Source organism: Chiloscyllium plagiosum, unplaced genomic scaffold, assembly GCF_037043375.1.
Source record: "Chiloscyllium plagiosum isolate Xiang-an unplaced genomic scaffold, Cpla_swu_hap1 HiC_scaffold_3, whole genome shotgun sequence".
NCBI lineage: Eukaryota > Metazoa > Chordata > Chondrichthyes > Orectolobiformes > Hemiscylliidae > Chiloscyllium > Chiloscyllium plagiosum.
In genome coordinates, this window is record NW_028270141.1 from 138,807,297 (window position 1) to 138,824,294 (window position 16,998).

Sequence of the window (16,998 nt, forward strand, 5' to 3'; positions counted from 1 at the left end):
AGGTGGGGAATAGTACCAGAGTAACTGCTGAAGATGGACTGTTCTATGTACCCGACAAAGAGGCAGACATAGCTGGGGCCCATGTGGGTGCCCATGGCTATCCCTTTGGTCTGGAGAAAGTGGAAGGTTTGGAAGGAGAAGTTGTTGAGGGTGAGGACCAGTTCAGTCAGGCGGATGAGATTAGATCCTAATATTCAGTTGGAGACAAGGAGTGATTACAGCTCTGGGGAACTTTGATTAGGTATCTGGTCATTTTACTCTACAAAGGTCTCCTTTAAAAGGGACTCAACACAGATAAAATTTGAACGCACACATGCAGAGCTCCACAGCTCCTGTACCGGTCCTCCCTGCTCAGTGCCAGGATCCTTTTCTCACAAAGGGGGTGAGGAATGCTACTGCCCATCCTGGCCCCGTCCACTATTATTTGCAAGAAGGAGGAAGTGAGGAGTGCAGATGCTGAAGATCAGAGTCGAGAGTGTGGTGCTGGAAAAGCACAGCAGGTCAGGCAGCGTCCGAGGAGCAGGAGAATTGACGTTTCGGGCATAAGTCCTTCATCAGGAATGAGGCTTGTGGGCCGGGGCTGAGATAAATGGGAGGGGATGGGGTTGTGGGGAAGTAGCTGGGAAAGCAATAGGTGGATGAAGGTGAGGGAGAAGGTGATAGGTCGGGGGGCGAGTGACGGACAAGTCCGGAGGGTGGTGCTGATTTGGAGACTTGGGACTGGGATAATGTGGGGGGAGGGGAAATGAGGAAGCTGTTGAAATCCACAGTTATCCCGTGTGGTTACAGGTCCCAAGGTGGTAAGTGTTTGTCGATGCAGGAGGCCTAGTACCTGCATGTCCTTGACAGAGTGGGGGGGGGTTGAAGTGTTCAGCCACAGGGCGGTGGGGTTGGTGGGTGCGGGTGTCCCAGAGATGTTCTCTGAAACGATCCGCAAGAAGGCTTCCTTTCTCCCTGATGTAGAGGAGACCACACCTACCAGCTGCAACGGATGCAGTAGATGACATTGGTAGAGGTATAGGTGAATTTCTGACAGATGTGGAAGGATCCCTTGGGGCCTTGGATGGAGGTGAGGGGAGTGGTGTGGGTGCAGGTGGGGGGTGTGGACCTGACGAGGGAGTTGCGGAGGGAATGGTCTCTCCGGAACACTGATAGGGTTGGGGAGGGAAATATATCTCTGGTGGTGGCGTCCGTTTGGAGGTGGTAGAAGGGACAGAGGATGATACGTTGTATGCGGAGGTTGGTGGGCTGGAAGGGGAGGATCAGGGTTTTCTTTCCTTGTAGGGAGGGGTGGGTTTTAAGGACGGTGATGCGTGAGGTGGAGGAGATGTGTGGAGGGCATCATCAACCACTTGGGAAAGGAAGTTGCGATGGTGGAAGAAGGAGGCCATCTGGGACTTTCTGAGGTGGAATTGGTCATCCTGGGAACAGATGCGCCGGAGGTAGAGGAATTGAGAATAAGGGATGACATTTTTATAGGAGGTAGGGTGGTCTAGTCTAGGTAGCTGTGGGAGTCAGTGGGTTTGTAGTAGATGTCTGTGGTTAGTCAGTCGCCAGAGACGTGATGTAGAGGTCCAAGAAGGGAAGGCAGGTTGCCGAGATGGTCGAGGTGAATTTAAGGTCGGGGTGGAATGTGTTGGTAAATTTGATGAACTGTTCAACCTCCTCATGGGAGCATGTGGTGGTGCTGATACAGTCATCGATGTAGCGGAGGAACAGGTTGGGGGGGTGATGCCGATGTAACTCCGGAAGTTGGACTGTTCCACATATCTGACAAACAGGCTGACATAGCTGGGTTCCATGCGGGAGCCATGGCTACCCTTTGGTTTGGAGGAAGTGGGAGGATTGGAAGGAGAGGTTGTTGAGGGTGAGGACCAGTTCAGCCAGGCAGATGAGGGTATCAGTGGAAGGGTACTGGTTGGGACGGTGTGAGAGGAAGAAGCAGAGGGCTTGGAGACCTTCGCCATGTCGGATCAATGTGTACAGGGACTGGATGTCCATGGTGAAGATGAGGCATTAGGGGTAGGGAGATTTTTCTTAGAGTAGATGGCGGCACATGGCTGATAGCGTGAGATGGCAGCGCATGGGTGTTCTCCCTCACCTTCCCCCATCTATCGCTTTCTCAGCTACGTTTCCCCCCCAACCCCATCCTCCTCCCATTTATCTCTCATCCCCGGCCCACAAGCCTCATTCCTGATGAAGGACTTACGGCCGAAATGTCAATTCTCCTGCTCCTCGGATGCTGCCTGAGCTGCTCTGCTTTCCCAGCAACACACTATTATTTGCAGTTGACTTCTCTAATGAGAGGGCGGGAGAGATTGAGGGAGAAGGAAGTGAGTGGCTTTTAATGCTGGTTGGAGGAGGGAGAAGATGGCGAGGTGTCCCGAGTAAGTGGGTAGGCCACACAGAGGGCATGAATGGTTGGGGACTGAAGGTGAATGAGGGATGATGTTACATGGTACGTGTGAGTGATATGAGTGTTACATGAGAGCTTGGGGAGGAAGTGTGTGCATTGGCAGAGATAGTGTGAGCATGACAGAGCAGAGGGAGGATGTTGGCATTTGCCCTGGTGGAGTGGAGAGGGTCATTGACCTTTCTCCTGTACTGTTAGGCATTTCACCAAATGGAGAGATGGCATTGACCCAAGAGGCAACCTCAGACCATTCTGGCAGGAGCTGGAGGCATGGCCTGATCTGTTGGTCTTGAAGGAAGAGGACAGACCTCCATATCCATCGGCCTGTTCCCCAGAACCTCAAGGTTCCTGTCAATGAATCACAGCATCCACCATGTGCCAGTTTGTGCCACACATCTGGAGTTGCGGCAAGTACTTTCTGTCTAGATTATGTGGTAGAACTGGACTAGTGTCAGATCAGTACATCGCCATAGGACTGGGGTAGGTCGTTAATGAGGCGAGTTGGGGATGACAGTGTGAGGAAACACACGAGGCCTTGTGAAGGAAGAGAAATCCTCCATGAAGCTCAGTGAAAATGACATTTTGCCAAAGTCTGATAAGCTTCAAACCTTTGTGGCCTCTCAGCCTGTCGGTCTCCCGGTCGGCCTACAGTTTATATTTGTGTTGTGGAACACTGGGCTCTCCCAGAATTCAGGCCTTCTCCAAATCCCTGCCCCTCACTGAGACCATCCACACCAAGCCTCCAGCTCCTTCACATGATCCCATTACCAGGGGGTGGACCTTCATCCACCTTATGGTGGATCTAGTCGTGTTTTCCCTTGTGTTACTCCTCCAGCTGCTGTGAATAATCCTCTTTGGGAGGTTGGATCCTCTTGATGTTTTGCCAGTTTCTTTCCTCAGAAATCCCTACTCGATGACCTACTCTCCAACAGACAGATGAGTACAGCAGCTGGAGTTAGAGAATACTGAGGTGCCCCAGCAATGGGAGCTGTTCTTTGCTCATGTCTGGTGACTTCCTGCAACCCAGTTCACAAAGCCAGTCCATGTCAGATTTGTTTGACGCGACCTGCTCCCTTGTCACAGAGACGATGTGGAGAGCCACCTCTGGACGAGGACCCTCAGCACAGTGGGTGAAAACGTAAGGACGGCACAGGGGTGGGAGTCAGAAAATCCAGCAGCCCCATGCTAACCAAGCTGCATAATCACAGCTCTTCAGAAAGTGCTTCAGCTGAACACCATGCGCTACTCTGCATTAATGTCTCTCTTAGCTCTTCCTCCTCCTCCCCCCCCAGCACCAAACAAATTCCATCTGTCCAAAAAGAGACTTTGATTTTTATGTCAGCTGACATTGTAAGGTCAGCATGTACTGGAGGAATACAGTGCACTCAAAAAATTTCCAGAAATGATTTATCATTTTACTGGGTTATGTAAGTGCCAGCACACTAATTATCTGTTCTTGTAAGAGCCCATAGCGTCTGCCTGAAGTGTTCTCTTACCCAGTGTCATAAATCTGAAAGAGGAATTCAGGAGAAAGTTCTTTCTCCACATCTGGAGAGCTCACAAAGAGTGATTGAGGTGAATAGTCTGGATCATTTAAGGATGAGGAAGAGAAGCCCATGAGGGAGGAAGGGATCGAAGGTCGATGGAGAGGGGCACTGCTTATCACTGGCCACTCGGGTGATTTTGCCTCTTCCCGGTGGGGGGACTATGCATAAAGACAATTGCCTCAGGCTCAGTGGTTAGCACTGCTGCCTCACTGTGCCAGGAATCTGGGTTTGATCCCCTCCTCGGGCGACTGTCTGTGTGGAGTATACACATTCTCCCCGTGTCTGTGTGGGTTTCCTCTGGGTGCTCCGGTTTCCTCCCACAATCCAAAGGTGTGCTGGCCAGGTGAATTGGCCATGCTAAATTGCCCATAGTGTTAGGTGAATTAGTCAGAGGGAAATGGGTCTGGGTGGGTTACTCTTTGGAGGGTCAGTGTGGACCTGAAGAGCCTGTTTCCACGCTGTGGGGAACCTAAAATCATAATCTAATTTAATCTAATCTAATCAAGATTTCTGCTCTTGATGTTTCTTCGTTGTGTCCTACACCTACACACACACAAAAATAAACCGCAGGAGATTAGAATCTCCTCAGTTAAGGGCTGTCTCCGAGCTGGCCGGTCACTTGCTGTGGGTTTTTGTTTATATTTTTATTTGTTTGTGGAGAACTGGCTCCTGAGCTGACTGGCCACAGTCAGAGTGCCTGGGGCTAAAAGGAAAAAAAAGTTTATTCAGGGGATTTAGAATCTCCTCAGTTCAAAGAAACACAGAGAAGACAGCAGGTTGATGGAGTGAGATGAAGAAGAATTGGATGAAGCTTGTGTAGAGCACAGAACGTTGAAGTGTTAAATGTGCACAGGACGCTTCCACGCAGGGGAGAATAAGGGCCACCTATTTAAGCTGGAGAATTCTTCTTCTCCCAGCTTCTGTCTTGCAGACCCCTTGTGCTTCTCATCCTCTTCATCCCCAATCGAGTCCCCTGTAATCTGGGTCCCATTCATTAACACACATCACAGAATTGTGGAGAGCCCACTTCCAATTACAGACTCACTGCTGTGTGTGTAGCTTTCCTGGGATGAAAGGACCACTAAATTCCCAGAGTGTTTGTGGGAGAAACTCCAAATCCAAGTGTGGAGCCAGTGAGTTATCTCCTCGAGTCAAGTCCCAGTCCGACGCCTCTCAAAAGTGTAATAGTTTCAATCTCCACTAAGAACAAAACAAAATGCTGCAGAAACTCAGTCAGGCCTAACTATAGCGAGTGAAACAGAGGTAATATTTTGTCAATGACCTTTCGTCAGAGGCTTTGATCTGAAACATTGGTTGGAATCTTACTAGGGCCTGAATGATATGAGCAATGGTGGGAGGTGTGGCAGAATTGAGTGAGGAATCCGGAAGGCATGATGGCTCAGTGGTTAGCACTGCTGCCTCATGCAGGGATCTGGGTTCGATTCCATCCTTGGGTGACTGTGTGATGTTTGCAGATTTTCCTCATGTCTGCATCGGCTTCCTCCAGGTGCTCCAGTTTCCTCCCACAGTCCATGATATACAGGTTAGCTGCATTGGCCATTGTAAATTGCCCTGTAGCATCTAAGGATGTGCAGGCTAGGTGGATTAACCATGGGAAAATGCAGAATTACAGTGATTAGGTAGTAGGGTGTATGTGGGTGGGATTCTCTTTGGAGGGCCAGTGTGCTCTCAATGGGCCGAATGGCCTGCTTCTATACTGTAGGGATTTGCTGATTCTAGCTCAACATCGGTACAACTTGCCACATCGTTTAACTGAGTACCTGGTGTTAATGTGAGATTCTCCCTGGGGAGCAGTGGGCTGACCATTTAGGGAGAACTGCGCACTCACCTTATTAATCTGTAGCTTTTGATCCTCCTGCCCACACATGAGCAAATCAGACACGGAGAATTCTTGACAATAAAGTTGGAACAGGTACTTGGTGACTTCAGCTCATGACTGGCCTCCATGTAGGTCGGTGCTGGGCCCTCTACTTTTCATCATTTACGTAAATGATTTGGATGTGAGCATAAGAGGCATACTTAGTAAGTTTGCAGATGACACCAAAATTGGAGATCCAAAATTGGGCATCAAAGAAGGTTACCTCAGATTACAACAGTATCTGGACCATATAGGCCAATGGACTGAGAAGTGGCAGATGGAGTTTAATTTAGATAAACGCAAGGTGCTGCATTTTGGGAAAGCAAATCTTAGCAGGTCTTATACACTTAATGGTAAGGTCCTAGAGAGTGTTGGTGAACAAAGAGACCTTGGAGTGCAGGTTCATAGCTCCTTGAAAGTGGAGTCGCAAGTAGACAGGATAGTGAAGAAGGCGTTTGGTATACTTTCCTTTATTGGTCAGAGTATTGAGTACAGGAGTTGGGAGGTTTTGAGCTCAGACTTTTTTCATTGGAGAAAAGGAGGAGGAGAGGGGACCTAATTGAGGTATACAAGATAATGAGAGGCATAGATAGAGTCGATGGCCAGAGACTATTTCCCAGGGCAGAAATGGCTAACACGAGAGGTCATAGTTTTAAGCTGGTTGGAGGAAAGTAGAGAGGGGATGTCAGAGGCGGGTTCTTTACACAGAGAGTTGTGAGAGCATGGAATGCGTTGCCAGCAGCAGTTGTGGAAGTAAGGTCATTGGGGACATTTAAGAGGCTGCTGGACATGCATATGGTCACAGACATTTGAGGGTGCATACATGAGGATCAATGGTCGGCACAACATTGTGGGCTGAAAGGCCTGTTCTGTGCAGTACTGTTCTATGTTCTATGTTCTATGTCATGTTGAGGCTGTACAGGACATTGGTTAGGCCACTTTTGGAATATTGCATACAATTCTGGTCTCCTTCCTATCGGAAAGATGTTGTGAAACTTGAAAGTGTTCAGAAAAGATTTACAAGGATGTTGCCAGGGTTGGAGGATTTGAGCTATAGGGAGAGGTCTAATATGTTGGGGCTGTTTGCCCTTCAGTGTCAGAGGTTGAGGGGTGACCTTATAGAGGTTTATAAAATCATGAGGGGTCTGGATAGGATAAATAGACAAAGTCTTTTCCCTGGGTTGGGGGAGTTGAGAACTAGAGGGCATAGGTTTAGGGTCAGAGGGGAAAGATATAAAAGAAAGCTAAGGGGCAACTTTTTCACACAGAGAGTGGTGTGTGTATGAAATGAGCTGCCAAAGGAAGCGATGGAGACTGATACAATTAAAAAGGCATCTGGATATGGGCTGGGTGCTGGCAAATGGGACTAGATTGGGTTGGGATATCTGGTCAGAATGGATGGGTTGGACTGAAGGGTCTGTTTTCATGCTGTACATCTCTATGACTCTATGACCCACATGATAGCATGCCAGGGCACAATCCACAGGCATCAGCCACATGCACCCCTTATCCACAGATACTGGCATCCGATAAATCCAACCCCCTCACCCATCCATTTGCAATGATGCTGAGGAAGGACAGGCTTATGTTGGAGAGTGCACTGGGAATTTGCATCGAAAGGCTATTGTGTAGACATTTTGTGTGTAGGGACAGACTCCCAGCTCATTGATCGGATCAGGCTACATCTCAGGGGCTGCTCACTTACTGTCTTAGTGTTCACTCATTCTGCATACACTGCCTTGCCCATAGCGTTCCTGCCTTGCCTTGCTGTGCCTTTCCTGTTAGTGCAGTCACATGCCTAGGCAGCCTGCCTCACTAGTCAGCAGTGCTCAGTCAGGGGGATGTAACCCCTGCTCAAAGGCAGTGTGCTCCTTCAGTCCCACGCTTACCCCCACTGTGCCAGCAGCTTACACGGCTAACACACAGTCTTTGCAGCAAGCTGGCAGCCATGTCTCAAATGAATCAATGTTCCTCCATGTTGAACAACACTTGGAGGAAGACCTGAGGGTGGAAAGAGTGCAAAACGTACTCTGGGGTTGGGGGATTTCAATGGCAATGAACAAGAATGGCTCGGCAACAGTTCTACTGATTGAGCTGGTCGAGTTCTAAAGGACATCGCTGCTCGACTGGGTCTGCGGCAGGTAGCGAAGAAACCCAACACAAAGGAAAAACATACTTGACCTCATCCTTACCAATCTGCCAGCTGCAGATGCATCTGTCCATGATAGTATCAGTAAGAGTGACTACTGCCCAGTTCTTGTGGAGACGGAGTCCTGTTTTCACATAGGCAACATCCTCCATCGTGTTGTGTGGCACTATCACCGTGCTAAATGGGACAGACTTCAAACAGATCCATGGCACCCATGAGGCGCTGTGGGCCATCAACAGCAGCAGAATTGTATTCCAACACAATGTGTAACCTCATGGCCCAGTATATCCCCCACTCAACCATTACCGTAAGGCCAGGGGATCAACCCTGGTTCAATGGAGAGTGCAGGAGGGCATGCCAGGAGCAGCACCAGGCACACCTGAAGATGAGGTGTCAACCTGGTGAAGCCACCAAACAGGACTACTTGAGTGCCAAGTAGTACAAGTAGCAAGTGATAGACAGAGATAAGTGATCTCACAACCAAAAGATCAGATCTAAGCTCTGCAGTCCTGCCACATCCACCACCATTCACGATGGTGGACAATTAAATAACTCATTGGAGAAGGAGGCTCCACAAATATCCCCATCCTCAATGATGCAAGAGCCTAGTACATCACTGCAAAACATAAGGCGAAAAGATTTGCAGCAATCTTCAGCCACAAATGCCAAGTGCATGATCCATCTCGGCCTCCTCCAGTGGTCCCCAGCATTACATATACACATTTCAGCCAATTCAATTCGCTCCATGTGATATCAAGAAACAGTCGGAGGCACTGGATACTGGGTTATCAGCCTTGACAATATCCCATCAATAGCCATCAACATGCCCCCAAAGTTTATCATTTATCTTTCCCTCAGCCTACATCTCATTGTAGTCCTAATTTCCTGCTCTATTCCTGTGACGGACAGGATTCCCTCTTTATAGTTGGCAAGGGATTCGATGTCGGGCACCCCTCCATCCATCCTGGATGTTTCTGTACTGTTACCTGTTGTTTTCTCCTGTAATGGAGAGAGTCACAGACTGAGTGTGGTGAAAGTAGGTGGCATAGCTGGTGGAGGTGGCAGAAACTTGGTGAGGTATCTCACGTGAGCAAATAGACTGCACTGAGGGCATGATGGTTAGTCATATGGGAGGTTTGTGAGGGAACATGAATGAGTAAGAGAGGATGTTGCAGGCAATAGTGAGAGTGACAGAGGAAATGGACAACTTTGGAAAGTTGCCATGTTGGGTCAAACCCCTGACTCATTCTCACCTCCATTCTCTGGAGAGGTGACAGCCTTAGTGGTATTATCACTGAACTGTTTATCAAGAGACCCAAATAATGCTCTAGGGTCCTGGATTCAAATCCCACCGTGACCAGATGTTGGAGTTTGAATTCAATAAAAATTAAGAGTCTAATGGTGATCATAAATCCATTGCCAATCGTTGTGAAAAAAACCCCCATCTGGTTCACTAATTGCCTTTAGGGAGGGAAACTGTCATTCTTACCTACTCTGGTCTACACATGACAATGTGGTTAACTTGTAAGTGCCCTGTGGGAAATTAGGGATGGGCAATAAATGCTGACCTCGCCAGCCATGCCCTCATCCCATGAATGAATAAATGTTTAAAAATTGTGATTTTTAAGGCCAGTTGACATGGGAACTGACAGTTCCCTCCACAGAGGCAGGCTGTCAGATTGCATAATAAGGAATCCACTTGAGAGCAATTACCAGAACCTGATGACATCTTCCCGACATAAGAAGTGGAGGAATTTGGCAACTACATAAAGGTAGCATTCCCGTGGGTGCCTGAGGTGGCAATCGATGGCTTCTTTCAATCCCCCAATCACCGAGGGACTGCAAACATCTGGTGGAGGGATTTTTCATCCATTTTGGTGCTCACTGGGCTGAGAGGATTCTGTATTACTGGGTTTCACTGTGCACCTCCATTTTGAGGTTGTGCAGGTTGGTAAGGCCTCTTCTGGAATACTGTGTGCAATTCTTGTCACCCTGCCATAGGAAGGAGATTATTAAAAGGGACACGGTTCAGAAAAGATTTACCAGAATGTTGCCAGGAAAAGAAGGTTTGGGTTATAAAGATAGGCTGAATAGGCCAGGACTTTGTTCACTGGAGTGTAGGAGGCTGAGATGGTGACCTTATCAAGGTTTATAAAATCATGAGGGGCACGGATAGGGTGAATAGCAAGGGTCTTTTCCTAAGGGTAGGGGAGTTCAAATGTAGGGGACATATTCTTTAAGGTGAAAAGAGAACAATTTGAAAAGGACACGAGGGGGAACATTTTCACAGAGAATGGTTTGTATGTGAAATGAACTCCCAGAGGGGGTCGTGAATGCAGGTACAGTTACAACATTTAAAAGACAGCTGATAAATTAATGAATAGGAACGTTTTGGAGGGATATGGGCCAAATGCGGCCAGGGTAGGACGTGGTTGATGTGGGAATATGGTAGGCACTGACTATTTGAACTGAAGGGTCTGTTTCCATGCTGTATGACTCTGTGACAAATGCGGTGCTTTCTGGAACATTCCAAATGCTGGTGCACTCTGATTCTTGTTGACCTGAAAATAGTCCTGGCCACCAAAATTTTCCAGAGGGCAGATTATTTTCATCTATCTTGTTTAAACAATTCTTTAAAGGTTGCTGCTTGTAATTCCTTTCTGCTATGGATTCGTTCCTGCCTCTTTTTAACCTGTTACCATTTTGATCCCTAAGCTGTGTTGACGAATCCCACATATCCCTTGTGTTGGAATTCATTCCCAGGACATGAGGGAGAGCAGTGCAAAGAGGTCTCGAAATCACTTCACTCCTGGGATCAGAATTTAAATCTCATGCAGCCAGATGGAGGATATGCTCTCTCCTGGGTGTCTGCTGGAGCTCCTACGTGCAGTGAATATTCTCAGAACTAATTCTAGGGAGAAATAGTACAAAAATACAAGATGGTTTCAGTTGGCTTTAAAAATACTCAATTGAAGACAACTACTGCGGCAAATGGAAATGTCTCTTTTTTAATTATGGAAACGTGGAAAGATTTAAGGGACAGGAAAAGATCATTTCGATTAGAACATTCAAGAACATCGCTTAAACGATTACTGAGGTTGACATATTTTTATTAAAAGAGCTTTTGATTTTTTTTTCCAAGATGAGGAAAAAATGCAGGCAATTATTTATAACCGTGAGTAATCCAGGGTCAGGGCTCAACAGTTATGCTCTGAGTTTAAGTTGGAATGTGAATCAAGCTGGGAGTGAGACCCCCATGATTTTGTCAGCTTGTATCCCGGGTGATTCTAACTCTGACATCTCCTATCCTTGTCACCTTGTCATTTGGGCTCTGCACCCAGTTGCTGCACACTTATTTACGACAAGGGAAACACCTACAAAAGTGGAATTGAATTCCCTTCACGGATTTACCATCAGCCAACTCTGCAAAGTGGTAGCTGCCAACTTCCCTTCATTCCCAGCTCAGCTGTTCCCAGTAACTCCCCCCCACCTCCATTCCAGTTGTCAGTGCAAGCTGACAAGGACACACTCCACCATCTCCCTTTACATTCCAAATACATTTTCATTTTCTCTCCTTCCACCACAAACAAATGCCTTTCTTTTCTTACGTCCTTGCATTTCTTTTAAAAAAATTCTTCCTCAGGGCATGACATTGTTGGCAAGACCATTCCTAACACGGGTTGCCCTGGGGAAGGTGATGGTGAACTGCTTTAATAGTACAGCTCAGTGCTTTTGTTTCAGAGGGAAATTAAGAGTCAAGCACATTACTGTGTGCCTGGAGCTGAGCATAGACCAGATGGAGTAATGATGGGCCGACTTCATTTCTTAAAGAGTATCTGTGGACGACATGGGATTTTTAATATGATATAATAGCTTCACAGTTGTTGTTACGACACCAGATTTATTTATAATTAATTCAATTTAAATTTCCCAACTCCTGTGATGGGCTTTGATCATTCTCGATCATTCCTTGAAGCCTAGGCCCTTTATTCCTCATGAGAGGTTTTGCCTGAAACGTTGATTTTCCTGCTCCTCGTATGCTGCCTGACGTGCTGTGCTTTTCCAGCACCACTTTAATCTAGACCCCCACATTCCTTGAAGCCTCCCCATTATTAATGCAGCAACATAGCCATTTTGGTTTGATGTATTGTTGTCACATGTACCAAAGTACAGTGAAAGATTTTGTTTTATGAGCAGTACAGGCAGATCGTAGCAAACAAGAACATACAGATCATAGGGTGATTAGATTACTTACAGTGTGGAAACAGGCCCTTCGGCCTAACAAGTCCACATCGACCCTCTGAAGAGCAACCCACCCAGACCCATTCCCCTACACCTAAAACTACGGGCAATTTTGCATGGCCAATTCACCTAACCTGCACAATTTTGGACTGTGGGAGGAAACCAGAGCACCCAGAGCAAACCCACGGGGAATGTGCAAACTCCACACAGATAGTTGCCTGAGGCGGGAATTGAATCCGGGTCTCTGGCGCTGTAAGGCAGCAGTGCTGACCACTGTGCCACCGTGCTGCCACTAAGACACAACAAGATTACAGCTGCACAGGAGGTGCACAAAAGCAAGGTCAACATTAGATTTGAAATTAGAAAGGTCCATTCAGCAGCTTAATAACACCAGGGAAGAGCCTGCTCTTGAAGCTATTGGTACGTGAGTTTAAGCTTCTGTATCATTTGCGTGATGGAAGAGGGTATTACCGGGGGAGGAGGGATCTTTGATAATCTTGGCAGCCTTTCTGCAGCAATAAGAAGGGTAGATGGAGGCAATGGATGGGAGGTTGGATTGCATGATGGTCTGGGATCACAGACAATTTTCAGCAATTGCTTACAAGTCCTGAGCACAGCAGTTACCATACCAAGCTGTGATTCACCCAGAGAGAATGCTTTCTATGGTGTATCTGAAAACGTTGGTGAGGGTCCTTGTGGACATGCTGAATTTCCTTAGCCTCCTGAGGAAGAAGGGGTATGGTTATATTACCAGATCACATAGCATGCTTGCCCACAGTCAATACCATAACAACATTTTCCACTTCATATTACAGGCGCTTGACTATTCTGTCTCCTTGATTTATGAAACCCCTTAACTTTGTGTTCAATATCCCTGTGGACATGCTTTATAATCATCCTAATGGTACCCCATCTTTCATAATGTCTGAGGTGCTCAGGTGAGGTGGGGCTATAGACAAGCACAATGAGATTTAAGTATAGGAGTAATGCTGAGAGAAGCCCATAGGATTATCTATTGCCACGGCCATCCAGCCAAACTCCAGTTAGAGATGAATGCTGGAGAATGGTAGCCTTTGCAATTGGTAAGGACTGAGACCAGGATTTTCCTGAAGTTAGACCAAGTTGGGAGGCCTTTAACATCACTTGCAAAATTCTGTTCCAGGATTCCTGCTACAATTCCCATTTTCAGCAATTTCTAAAGTGCTGGATAAGGTCCATTAGTAGCAGTGGTTCAGGTCATATCAGAAGAATGGTAAATCATGGTGGGATACTCATTCTGAGTTAGTAACCCAATAAGAAACAGCCAGTCAACATTCCCCTATTGAAATACATTATCATCTTACCTTCTCTTAAAGATATCAATTTATCCAACCATTCTTAGTTTCAATTTCAAAGTGTTTTCATTCACTTTGGAATTCTTAATCTTGTGTAAGTAAATACAAAAGCATAAACATATCAAAGGAAGAATAACTTATCTATGATACAGATCTTCAATCAAACATAACTTACACTCCTGTCTATAGATGTATAACAGCACCTGCTCACCTCAGTGGAATTATTCTTCTTAGAGATCAGCCAAACATTGATTGTGAAGTCATCTGGAAGAATGTTCTCTTCTAACTTTTTCAACGAATACAGTTGCTATATAACCTCATTATTAATGCTTGGCTGAGCTCCAGGACTGACAAATCCACTTACCTCAGCAGACAACAATGACAGCTCAAAAGAGGAGTTCAACCCTGTTTGGCCGACATCTCAATTGCCTTAAATATGTTATTGTTTAGTCGGTGTTTTTTTCCAATGGCCTGTTTGTTTATTTACATAAAGCTAAAAGTTTTTAGTGAATAAAAGCTTATACACTGAATGATTGTTGGACATGTATTGAAAAGTGAGCATTTCTTTTTCCCCAAATATCTTTTTAAAGCCTCTTTTTATATTGTGAGTTTCAGAATTATTTCAAACACTTGTCAGATCTGTCAATGGTTCATTGTTCTGCAGGTGACAAGTACTTGGACAATGGGTATAGAGGATGCAGCAAGATCCAGAAGGGGCAAGGTGCTCATGGAATCATATAGAGGGGGCATGGACGTATAAGAGGGCATGGAGTCAGGAAAAGGTCATGAGGGCATTGTGGGGAAATGGGAGAGATCATGCCCCTTATCTCCTTATCCCCTCATCATGTCCCTGATGATTATGAAAGAGCGTGGGGACTATTGTAGATTGGTGGGATGCTTAGGGAATAAAGGGTTGAGTGTCTGACAACTGGGAAAATATTCTATTAAACAGTGGTGCCCACCCCCACCCCCATCTGCCCAACTCCATTGGTGCTTCAGGGCTGCGTTTGGAGACCTATATTCTATGCTCTAGGACACACACATCCCTCTCCAACTCAGAGCTGCACAATCTCTCACCAAATAGATAATCCTGTCAAAATCTGGGTTGTCCTATTTTAATGCTTTTTATACTGCCGTGCTTCCACTCCAGCAACCTTAGCACATTCTTCATCCAACTATAGGATTCTTCCTAAAATCTCTTCCCATTGCTCTGTCTCTCCCTATTCCCAAACCCTTTTTCTATTATGTCTCACTGACTTTGTTTTTGCTGAATTCCTTAATGTTTCACCTTCTCTCCTTGTTGTCCAAGTATGATCTCAAATCGCCTGCCTCTGATAACCTTCTACCCACGTGCTCAACAAGAATCTATTTCCCTCTGCCTTAAAAATATTCCAAGACTCTTCTTCCTTGTCTTTTCAGTAAGAGACTTCTAAAGATTTGTGCTCCTCTGAGAGAAAATAGAAATCCCCTCATCTCAAAAGGGCAACCACTAGCTTTTAAACAGTGAATCCTAGTTCTACATTCTTTTACAAGAAAAAAAATCTTCTCCACATCCACCCTATCAAGACCCCTCAGAATATCATGTGCTTCAGTCAAATCGCCACCAAATTCTAATCTGTCCAATCTTTCCTCATAACTCAATGCACCCATTAGTCCAGTAAACCTTCCCTGAACTGTTTCCCAGGGCCCTTTGCCTTTCCTTAAATACAGTACACAATAGTTCTGATGCAGTCTCAGCATACCCTGTATGACTGAAGTATTACCTCTGTACTCATGTATTCAATTCTGCTCATGAGAAATTATAACATGCTATTAGCTTTCCTAATTGTTTGCTGCACTGGCATACTAATCTGTTGCCATTCATGGGGACGTCCAGATCCAGGGGCCATAGTCTAAGAATAAAGGGTAAGCCATTCAGGACTGAGATAAGGAAGAATTTCTTCACTCAGAGAGTTGTGAACCTCGGGATTTCTCTTCCACAGGAAGCTGTGTTCATTAGATATGTTCAAAAGGGATCCGGACATGGGCCTTATGGTGAAAGGGATCATGGGATATTGAGTGAAAGGAGTGGGACACTTAGATTGCATGATCAGCCAATGATGGTGTAGGCCGGAAGGACTGGATGGCCTATTCCTGCTCCTACATTCTATGTTCTTTCTATGTTTCTATGCTCTAGAACATGCAGATCCCTCTCCAACTCAGAGCTGCGCAATCTCTCACCAAATAGATAATCCTGTCAAAATGGACAAATCCACACTTTCTCTCTTTTGATTCCATTTACCACATCTTTTCCCACCCACTTAACCCACCAATGTCTTGTTGTAACCTCATTGCATCTTCTTCCCTGTTTATTTTCCTACTTATCTTAGCACCGCGAGCAAATTTGGCAACCATACCTTCTGTTGTTCTGTCTAAGTCATTGACATGAACTGTAAACAGTTGAGATCTTGGCACTAATCCCAGTGGCACACCACTCATCACATCTTGCCAACCTGAAAAAAAATACATTTATACTTCAATTTTTGCTTCCTGTTAGCCAGCCAATCTTCTACCCATGACAATTAGTTAGCCCTTACATCATGAGCTTGGATTTTTCACAATAGCCTTTTGGAAATCTATATCTCGTAATTCCATGAGTTCTCTTGATCACAGCATGCTCAAAGAACTTCAATAGCTTGGTCAAACATGATTTCACTTCCACCAAAACTCAGTCCTTGAATTTAGCGAGCAGTAAATGTAACTCTTATCAAATATCTGTTATCACAAAACACTAGCAAGGGGTGTGCTTGGCCTGACTAGGCCAGGATTTAGTGTCCATCATAAAATGCGCTTGAGGAGTTCCTTTCAATGAGGGAACCACTCCTCGACCTGCAACATTAAACTGTGAAACACTTTTTTTTGTTGCCCATTTGATTCATTTGACTAAAACTATTTCAAATAAATTCTAGCCAGCACCTTGTGACGAACACATGAGACAAGCTGCAGCACAGCAAACCTCTAGGTAAGTACTCAAAATGCCGGGACGGAGTGTTATTAAGCTGTCAGAACTAACATTCTGCTGAAAAGTAAATGGATGAATTGTACTTTGAGCTCCTTTCTTTCCCAGCTCTCTGACATCAAAAACATCAGTTTCTGTGCTAAGCGATTGTGATAACACTGACTGCATGAAAAATTGGCATTTAACATAACGATAATAGAGGTACTGCACTAATAGAGCCATATACAAAAGTGTGGCTCTTCATTCACATTCAGCATGCTGACTCGTGCTGAATAAGATTTGTGAGCTGATTTTACTGTCTGTACAAATCCATTGTCCATGATTTTCAATCTCATTCTTCTAATTTGACCGCAGTGGTAATTTACATTAACCCAGCGTGTTTAAATCATGTATTTGGGATGCAATTTGAACAAATCAGCATAAACACAAACATTCA

General features: G+C 45.7%; 1 long non-coding RNA gene across 1 annotated transcript in view; it reads right to left on the reverse strand.

Annotated features, from left to right (window-relative positions):
- Positions 1–16,062, reverse strand: part of LOC148151358 (uncharacterized) — a 111,816-nt gene extending 95,754 nt beyond the window's left edge. The window contains exon 1 of the long non-coding RNA XR_015752014.1: positions 15,961–16,062. This is a non-coding gene — a long non-coding RNA (uncharacterized LOC148151358). The remainder of the gene's footprint in view (positions 1–15,960) is intronic.
- Positions 16,063–16,998: the final 936 nt, after the last annotated feature.